The sequence below is a fragment of the Carlito syrichta genome, unplaced genomic scaffold, assembly GCF_000164805.1.
Source record: "Carlito syrichta isolate Samal-C Ts95f unplaced genomic scaffold, Tarsius_syrichta-2.0.1 Scaffold93688, whole genome shotgun sequence".
Lineage (NCBI taxonomy): Eukaryota > Metazoa > Chordata > Mammalia > Primates > Tarsiidae > Carlito > Carlito syrichta.
Genome location: NW_007037784.1, coordinates 100,769 through 111,777, shown reverse-complemented (window position 1 = coordinate 111,777; position 11,009 = coordinate 100,769). Strand labels below are relative to the sequence as shown.

The window sequence follows — 11,009 nt, the reverse complement described above, 5'->3', positions numbered from 1 at the left end:
GGACTACCACGCCCAGCTGATTTTTTGATTATTGTAGAGATGAGGTCTTGCTGCCCAGGCGGGTCTCGAACCCGCGGGCTCAGGCAAGCCACTCATCTCAGCCTCCCAAAGGCGCGGGATTACAGGCTGAGCCACCGAGCCCGGCTGAGCACCTCATCTTAAAGAGTACCTGCATACTGAACATTTGTATACCTCACCCTGAATTGTACCCCACATCTTAAAAATGAAAATTTTTTAAAAAATAATTTCATTGTAAATTACATTTATGTATTCTCCCCCAATTTCTAGTTCTCTAATAAACCATTAACCTGCTGGGTAGTTTGCTAGCTTGATGGTTGATTTTTATTTTTATTTTTTTAATTCTGTTCTATAAGAATCACAGGAAATATTTTTATCTGGAATTAATATCAAGAAAAACTGATAATGATCCTTGAGCAGATAGTTTATTAATGTAACCATCTTCTACCTTTTTGTGTTTCCTTCTTTGCTTCAACTGGTTGACAACTCAGAACCAAATTTCAGCCAGTAAAAAGCTTCATCATGGTTTTGCTTTTATGTATTTTTTTAATTCCTAATTATTTTGTTTTTAATCCTTTGTTGAAGGAGAGGGTATTTATTTTTACATATTTTTTTGCATTTTTTCAGGAACATAGGGAATAAAAATAAATTCCCTTTTCATATTTTTAAGTGAAATATAAGAATAGAACTGGATTTATACATTTCTGATAGAAGGTACTTTCATTATATTTCCAGAATTTTTTTCATATTTGTATCTTTTATCTTGTGTTGGAAAGTGAGTTTGGCAAGGAATCATGATCAAATTTACTTTAAATGATTTCTGACCTTAACTCTTCTTAAGATATTCTTTAAAAGACTATCTTTTACATTTGCATAATGCTTTTTCAAAATGCCTTTTGTTTTATTATCTGTCCATCTTGCTTCAAGTCATACAATATTGCTGAGGGGCCAGTAATGTGGGATAATTAATCTCTACTTTCAGTGTTCTTTTTCTCTTATTGGGATCTGATTATTTATAAATAAAGTGTGAGAGAAGAAACATTTTTTACAGCGCTTAATCTCTTCATTATTGATTTCTTGAAAATTACTAAATACATATAAAAGGATATTTATATATATGGAGACACAGAGAATAATAGTAACAAATGCCATCACCTAGCTTAAAGAATAGATTAATGCCAATATCTTCACAGCATCTTTTGTTCCTCTTTCCAAATCTATCCTCCTTCTTACCAATAAAAAATACTTAGCAATCTTTAATTTTGTATTTATCACTTGAAGCCTTTTCATCATAGTTTTACTGCATATATATGTATTCTTGGTTTTAAATGTTTCTGAACTTTATATAAGTTAAATCATATTGTTTTTATTCTTCTACAACTTACTTTATTATTTTTATTCCTTAGTATTTTATTTGTGAGAGCCCATATTGTTGTGTATAACTATGGTTCCTTTATTTTCACTGCCATACAGTGTTCATTGTTTGAATATACTCAATTTATTTATACATTCTCTTGTCAGTGGGTATTTGTTCTTTTCTCTGTTTTTTTGCTAATAAAATTGTGCTACTGTAAAGATTGCTGTGTATATCTATTACGTATTTGACTTTAGTAGATAATGTCAAACTATTTTACAAAGTCATATCAAATGTTCTCATCAGTCTCTATCAGGAATTGACAGGCATTTTTTTAAAGTACTAAATGGTAAATGTTTTATGTCTTGTCACAGGTGCTCAACTCTACCTTTGTAACTTGGAAGCAGCCATAGACCATACTTGTGGCTGTGTTTTAGTAAAATTTTATTTATAAAAACAGGAGGCTGTTCCTCAGGATGTAGTTTGCTGATTTGGACCTAGATCTTTGCCCTAGCTCATACTATTAGACTTAAGTTATTTCCAGTATAGTTCAGATAATGTATATCATGGGTATTTTACTTTTTACTACCCTGATTATTAAATTTAGCATTGTTTTATGTTTATTGACTGCTAGTTATATCATCCTCAGTGTAATATATATGTATCTCTTTTGTTCAAGTCACTCTCACCACTGGATTGCTTTTTTTTTTTGAAAAATTGGTAGAGAGGACAGAAAATCTCCCACAGTGGGAGGGGACCCTAGAGGGTTGCTGGATTGCTTTTTCAAAAATAATTTTTAGGAGTTCTTTATACATTTTGACACTAATTCATTAGGTTTTTGAATTGTAAATATCATCTCCAAGCTTGTGACCTATCCGCATATCACTTTAGTGTATACTCTATTATTTTCATATCAAACTTGATTTTGATTAATTCATCAAATTTTTTTGAGGAAACAATATATTTACACTGCTGAAAAGTTAAAAACAATGGAAATGTGTTCTGTTTTGGAGGTATATTCTGTACTGCTATTCTTCACCCTAGAAAGTGTCCATTCTAACTAGTTTTGCATATCCTTCCAAAGTTTCTTTATGATCATACAGTTATGAATATATAAATTATTTTCTTCCTTGTTTATAAAGAATTTGGCATACCACACTCACTACTCTACTCCTTGCTTTTTAAAAAAATTTAGCAATGTATTTTATAGCTATTTTCAGATCAGTGTATAGAGAACTCTTATTTCTTGTAGATATATAATATTTTATTTTTTGAATGTCATAATTTATTTAACCATTCCATTCACTGTTGACAGTTAGTTGAGTTAGTCTTTTCCTATTGAAAGTATTGCTGTACAGATAAACCTTGTTACATATGTCATTTTATGTATATATAAGTTTACAGGATAAATTTCTCAAAGTGGAGTTGCTGTTGGGTGGAAGGTTAATATATTTGTAATTTTACAAATGTTGCCAAATTATTTTCTGTAAGGGGTATGCCATTTACTTGTCTACCAGTAGTCTATGAGATTATTTCCAGGTAGCCTTAATAGAACAGCATTACCAAGCTTTTGAGTTCTTGGCAACCCTATGTGTGAAAAATGATATCTCAGTATAATTTAACTTTTACATTTCTCATATCACCGAGGTTAAGCATTGTTTAAATTTAGATAAAAGCTGTTTGGTCTCCTTCTTTTTGTAAATGAGCTATTCATTTCCTTTGCTCATTTTTCTGTTGGGTTGTTGGTCCGAGATTTCTCATTGATTTCTAAGAACTTTTTATTGTTTAAGAAAGTGAGCCCCTTATCTGTGATCACAATTGCAACTATCTTTCTCCTTTTTTGTGTGTGTAGACAGTTTGATAAACTTAGCCATTTTGCACAGCCAACTACCACCACATTCAAGATAAAGAACACTTACTTCCTTCGTTCTATATAGTTTTCTCATGCCTTTTGATCTCTTCTAACTCCTGATCCAGGCAACCACTAGTCTGATTTCTGTCACTATGGTTTGGTCTCTTTTCGATTTTTATATAAATGGAATCATACAAGAAGTGGCCTTTTTTGTTTTACTTTGCTGAACATGTTTTTGAGATTCACATGTGTTGTATTTTCTTTTTATTGATGCGCATAGTAGTCCATAGTATTTACCATAGGTTTTCTATTCACCAGCTGATGGGTAATGATATTATGATATTATGAACATTTTTAGACAAGTCTTTGTATGTACCTAAGTTTTCATTTCTCTTGGGTAAATGCTTAAGATGGATGCCTGGTCATATGGTTAGTGTATGTTTAATGTTGTAAGGTACTGTTATACAATTTTATGAAGTGTGTTTCATTTTCATTTCATTTTATGAAGTGTGTTTTATTTTCATTAACAGTATGTAAGAGTTTCACTTGCTCTTTATCCTTGTCATCTTTTGATATTATTTGTTTTATTACTTAACTTTAGCCATTGTACTGGGTATCTAATGGTAGCTCATTGTGGTTATAATTTGCATTTCCCTAATGATTAGTGATGTTAAGCATCTTTCATGTGTGATTTTCTTTTCTTTTCTTTTTTTGGCTATTGTTATATTTTCTTTTGTGAAAAGTTTGTTCATATCTTTTGCTCATGTTTAAATTTGTTTATTGGTTCTTTGTGTTATAATGGAATTGTAAGAGTATTTTATATTTGGTATACAATCTCTTTTCATGTATATGTTTTACAAATATTTTCTCTCAGTCTGTGGTTTGTCTTTCTTTTTCTTTTCTTTTTTTTTTTGAGTTGGAGTCTCACTCTGTCACCCAGACTGGAGTGCAGTGGCTGCTCTCGGTCACCGCAGCCTCGACCTGCTGGGCTCCGGCGATCCTTCCACCTCAGTCTTCCAAGTAGCTGGAACTACAGGCGCGCACTACCACGCCTGGCTAATTTTTTGATTTATTGTAGAGATGAGGTCTCGCCAAGTTGCCCAGGTAGGTCTCAAACCCGCGGGCTCAGGCAATCCACTCACCTCAGCCTCCCAAAGCGTGGGATTATAGGCTGAGCCACTGAGCCCAGTTGGTTTGTCTTCTTCACTATTTTTCAGAAACCAAAAATTTTTACTTTTGGTGGTCTACGTTTTCACCTTTTTTTTTTCTTTCTCCTTTTTTTAATGGCTTGAGGTTTTTGTGTTAAGAAATCCTGTCTAACCTATTGTCACAAAGACTTTCTTCTATGATTTCCTCTGTAAGTATCATAGTTTCAGCTATTACATTTAGACCTGTGATCCACTTGGGGTTAATTTTTATGAATGTTGTAGGTTAAGGGTTAAGATTTTTCCCTCATATATTTATCTAGTTGTCCCAGCACCATTTATGGAAAAGGCTATCTTTTCCCCATTGAATTACCATGACACCTTTGTCAAAAATCAATTGACCATAAAATCCTGGTCTATTATTGGCCTTTCTGTTCTGAACCATAGATCTATATATCCTTATGCCAGTACTATATTGTCTTGGTTACTGTAGCTTTATAATAAATCTTAAAATCCGGTAATATAAATCCTCTAATTTTGTTCTTTTTTCAAAGTAGCCTTGGCTGTTTTAGGTCTTTTGCTTTTTCATATTAATTTTAGCATCTGCTTCTCAGTTTCTTCAAAAAAGCTCACTAGAATTTTGACTGAGTTTGTCTCAATCTATACATCAGTTTGGGTCAACTTAACAATATCGAGTGTTCCAGTTTATGAATATTTAGTTTTCTTTGCAATATTTTGTTATTTTCCATTTGCAATTATTAAAAATTGTTCACTGAATTTATTTCTATACCTTTTTGATGCTATTTTAAATTTCCTGATCATTCTCTGCTATTCCATAAACCAGAATTGATTTTTGTGTTTGTGTCCTATAACTTTGCTAAATTTATTAGTCCTAATAGTGGTTTTGTAGATTCTTTAGGATTGTCTGTGTGATCGTGTTATCTGCAGATAAAGACAGTATTATGTCTTCTTTCCAGTCTCCTTGCCTTTCATTCTTTTTCTTGCCTTATTATTACAGTGTTAGAACTTCTAGCACAGTGTTGAATAAAAACAGCAAGAGGGAATAGTCTTGCCTTGTTTCTGTTTGTATGTAAGGCATTGAGCGTTTTACTGTTGAGTCTAATGTTATCTATAGATTTTTTTAAAGATGTCTCTTTGATTTTTCAGGGTACTTATAATGAATGGCATATTGTTTTGGGTTTTTTAATATGCGTTGTATATGCCTATTCAAATGACCTTTATTTTACAAATACAGTAAATTACATTAATTGATTTTTCTATGTTAAACTAGCTTTGCAGTTCCAGGATATATCCTACTTGGCCATAACATAATATTTCTTTATAAATTATTATATTCAATTTGCAAATATTTTGTTATTTTACATCAGTGTTTGGGAAGGCTGTTGGTTTGTAATTTCTTTTTTTGTGATAACTTTGCCTGGTTTTGGTAATAGGGTAATATTGGCCTCCTTAAATGAGTCAGAAAGTGTTCCCTCCTCTTTTATCTTCTGAAAGAGGTTGTGTAATATTGCTGTTATTTCTTAATTAAGAGTTTTATGTAATTCACCAGTGAAGTCAGTGGGCAAGAGGCTTTATAATTATGAATTAATTTTCTTTAATTGATATAGGACTATTTAAATTTTCTGATTCTCCTGGGGTCAAACTTAGTCATTTGTGTCTTTCAAGGAATTTACCCAATATTTCAGTTTATTGGAATAAAATTATTCCTAATATTCTATTATCATCCTCAAGGTTTGAAGTAATATTCTTTCATTCTTGAGGTTGATAGTTTTTGTCTTTTTTTCTTTTCCTCTCAGTGACCCAACTCGATATTAATTAATTTTGTTGATCTTTTCAGAGAACCATTTTTAGTTTCATTGATTTTCTTTATTATTTGTTCATTTTCTATTTCATTTTTTTTCAGTTTTATTATTTTCTGCCTTATATTTATTTTGAATATTTTTTTGATACTCCTTTTCTCATTCAGGGTGGATACTCCAGATCTTTCATATCTAGATTTTCTTTTTTTCTACTAAAGACATTAAAAAGCTATACATTTTTCTTTAAACAATGCTTTACATATATCCAGCAAGTTTTGATGTTTTATTTACACTATAAGTTAACTAATCTCTAATTGTTATTTGTTAAATTATGACTCATTTAGAAACATGCTTTTTATTTACAAATATTTGAAGTTTTCCTAGTTGATACTGATTTTTTTATTTAATTCTATCTTGGTCAAATATCATTTTGTATGATTTCAGCTTTTAAAATTTTATAACCAGCATGTGGTCTATCCTGGTAGCATGCCACGTGTACTTGAAAAGAGTATGTATTTTACCATTGTTGGGCATACATTACATACATAGAAATTAAAATAACAACCTCTTTCAGATATTCCTTGTCTTTACTGATTTTTTTCTATTTCTATTATTTGCAAAGTTAGAGGTATTAAAAATCTGCAAATATGATTGTGGAATTATTTATATTTTAATTCCTTCAATTTTTGCTTCATGTAGACATTTGTAATTGTTATGGTTTCCTTATTAATTGACCCTTTCCTTCTGAAACCTGTCTTAGTAAAATTGTTGTAGCTACTGCCTTCTTATGGTTATTGTTTATATAGTATGTCTTTCTTCATTCATTTACTTCTAATCTATCTGTCTTTATATATAAAGTGTGTTTCTTATACTTGGTATATAGTTTTTCCCTTTTAAAGAATTCATTCTCTCTGTCTTGTAACTGGAGTATTTAGTTCATTAACTAAATGGAATGGGGGCATACCAACTTAATACGATCTAAAGTATTTCCTTAGAATTAGGTTTTTCATATCACAGTGGTAGTCTGTATTTAGACCACAAGCCATAGATCTACATTGTGGGCTTTTTCCATCTCTCTAACTAGCACTGAGGTCAAGTCAAACAGGTTTCTGCATTGTCTCTCTCCGTCCAGGGCAGTTTTTTTTTTTTTTTTTCCAGTTTATGTTTTCACTAAGGATGTAATTCTACATCAGTTTTGTGTAAAGGTTTCCTGTTGGACTTCACACATTGGGCATGTCCTAGGTGTTCTCCATTGGATATCACATGAGAAGCTCAAACTCTTTAGTTGTTTCTGTGCCTATAATCTGTAAATTTCAGCCCTCACATTGTTTTTGGATATTGAGAATTTATTTTTCTCTCTTACCAGCATAGCACTATATTTGGTGCTTTTGTGCAGATAAGAAAAATGTTCTGTTTTTTCCAGGCAGGTGCATAAGCATGCTAGAATAAACAGATTGGTGAGTATAGGCTAGATTAGTTTATATCACAGTCACTTAGTGCTTGCTTCTTCAAAAGTAGAGAGTTAGTAGTAACTTCAATTCATTGTGGTCAACTAGATACTCTGAAAGGCCTTTCAGCTTCTAAGCAGTCAAATCCCAAATAATTTTTAATGCATTACCGGGCTTACAGTAAGTGCATGAAATTTCTTAGGTGTTTTTTCCTCTTTTATTCCTCTGCCTCTCCCTTCTCTGGTCTCTTTCTTCCTAGGATTCCCCTGCCCATCTGTCAAAAAATGAATTTTAGTTAGAGTAGGGACCATAGCTTTATTAAACTCTGGTGTGTCCACATGCCTCTTTGATCTGTGGTCACCGTGTTTTCCTAGCTTTGGCCCCCTCCCCTACCTTGAGGAGGTAAATCTCTCTCCTCTCTCTCTCTCCTCTCTCTCTTTCTCTTTCTCTCTCTCTCTCTCTGTCTCTCTCTCTCTCTCTGCTTCTCCCTGCCTCTCTCTCTCGCTCTCATTTATTTTCTAAATAAACTATATTTTTCAATCTAAAAAAACAATGTCAGAGTAGGGACTGGTCAGAGAAAACAAGGGCAAAAGGTAGGGTTGCTCTCAAAGGCAAATGATTAATATCACTGATAATTTGGTAACAAAGCCCAGTAGCAACATAGGTTTACCAAACCTAAAACTTAATATTTAGTCAGACCCTTAAAAGAAGATAAAGTGGTCCTAAATTAGTAGATCACCTGGCTTCCAGCAGAAGGAAGTTAAAATCTCTGAAGGATAGCAATAATAATTTAGGAACTTGGGTATTCTGCAGATTAAAATGAGCTAAATAAGTGTTCATAATTACCAAAAACCCAGCATACAGACATCTAAATAATCTACCATAATGAGCACTAACAAAAACAGTAAGTTATCTGTTTGATTATGACTCCCATTATACAAGGGCCCTTAAGATTTTGGTATTGGATAGAAACATAAAACATGTAGGAAATGTTTAAAGAAATAAAAATTAGAATCACAAATGATCAGATGACAGAAATGTGGAAAACAACCAGGAAGATTTGAAAAGACTTAAAGCTTTTTATGTTAAAAACTTTATAATCCAAAATTTAATGGATGTGTTGAACAGTAAATTGGACATAACTGAGGAAGGAATTAGCAAACTGACATTTAGATCCGAAGGGATTTTCAAGAGTACAGAGAAAAGAGGAAAATGAAAATAGAAGAGAAGTTAAAGGATGGAATGAGAAGGTCAGATATGTCAAAATGCATCACAGAAAGACAGAATAGAGGGGAAGGAACAGAGGTGATAACTGAAGAGCCTCTGAGAATTTTTCTGAATTAATAGAAGACATGAATCCATCAATACAAGCCCAACAGATACCTGTCAAAAACAAAAAACAGCACTTTAGCCAAACTGTGTGACTCCAAAGATAAAAATCTTAAAACAACAGGAGAAGAAAGATCACTTACAACGTAACATAAAATAGACTGGCAACTACTTCTCAACAGTAAAAATGGAAGCCAGAGGATGCTGGAATTTTCTCAAAGAACTGAGCAAAAACATTTGCCTTCTTATTGTCTATCAGTGTGCTCATCACAAGGATGAGCAAAAGACGTTTTCAGACAAATGGAACCCAGAATGTTTACTACCAGTAGATCTTTACTGATGCTTTGTGCTTTTTGTTAAAGGTTTTTGTTAAACATTCTAACGGCTACTTTTTAGAAAAAAGGAACATAATCATAGAAGGACAACTAGGACTACATGGAAATTGGTAAACAAATTTTTAACATACATAGTCTTTATTTTCAAAAATACTATGTGGAATTAAAAAAAAATAATAAAAACATCAAAAAATTATAGCATGTAAGAGAGAAAGGGGAGTGATGAGAGTTAGAATTATTTTCAGTTCTTGTCTTATTTAGGAGGGGAATGTTAATGGTAAAATTTTAAGGATAATAACTAAGAGAGTAGAAATTGTATGATTATCTTTCGTAACCCGGCAGAAAGAAAGGAAATAGAAAAACAAGCAAATTTTAAGTTTTTCACAAAGGCAAAAAGTGAAGAAAAACAAAAGCCAGAAAAAACTAGACAATAATAAAAAAATAAAATGATAGGGCTATTCTAGATATATTCATAATAATATATGTTATCTAAAATAATATAATTAGCATAAATGAATCGAATTTACAGTTAACACAGATTATAAATCTGAATATTTTTTAAAAAGCCAAGTGCTCATTATAAGAGATATAACCAAAATATTAAAACATGGGAAATTGAAAGAAAAGCATGTGTTATTCAAATATGAACCTATAGGAAGCTAATATAGTTGTTAATGTAAAAAAATGACTTTAAGATAAAAAGCCCTGCAGTATTACAACTAGAGATAATGGTTTGTGCACGAGGAAGGTACACATTGAACATCTCAAATCTGAAAATCTGAAATCCAAAATGTTTCAAACTCAAAATTTTTGAGCACCAACATGATGCTCAAAGGAAATGGTCAATGGAGCATTAAGAATTTCAGATTTTTGGATTTGGGATGATCATCCAGTCATGCAAATATTTAGAATTTGAAAAATACCAGTCACAAGCATCTCAGATAGGGGTACTTGACCTAGATAGCAATTCTAGATATCTTGTACCTAATGAAATAGTCTCAAAACATATTAAGCTAAATTAGTAGTACCACAGGAAGATATGGGCAAGTCTACCATCTTATTGGAGGGTGTTACAATACACTTCTCTCTTTTTTTCAATATAATTCATAGGTTCATGTACAGTATGCATCTTAATTGTGGGTAAATAAGTAGCAAGTCAGTAACTTTAGAAAAGATTTGAACAGTATGATTAACAGTTTACTTAATTGATGAATATAAAACATTGGAGCCAACAATTAGTAAATAGCTTTTTTTCCTCCCAGAACACATGGCATGTATTATTTATTTATTTTTTGAGTTGGAGTCTCACTCCATTTCCCAGGCTGGAGTGCAGTGGCACGCTCATGGCCACCCCAGCATCGATCTGCTGGGCTCGGGCAATCTTTCTGCCTCAACCTTCCAAGTAGCTGGAGCTACAGACACATGCTATCACACCTGGCTAATTTTTTTATTGTACTATAGAGATGGGGTCTCGCCAAGTTGCCCAGGCTGGTCTTGAACCCCTGGGCTCATGTAATCCTCTCACCTCGGCCCCCGAAAGTGCTGGGATTACAGGCTTGAGTCACCGTGCCCAACCACATGGCATGTTTTTAAAAAATTGTTAGTATATAAAATGTGAGTCTCAAGAAGTTTCAGTGACTTAGTATTATAGAGACTACATTTTTAAAACCAGTTTACAATTAAGACTAAATTTAGCAAACCAAACAAC

At 32.4% G+C, this 11,009-nt stretch overlaps 1 protein-coding gene across 1 annotated transcript in view; it reads left to right on the top strand.

Annotated features, from left to right (window-relative positions):
- Positions 1-11,009, top strand: part of RANBP17 (RAN binding protein 17) — a 74,236-nt gene that overhangs the window by 29,554 nt on the left and 33,673 nt on the right. The window lies entirely within an intron of this gene.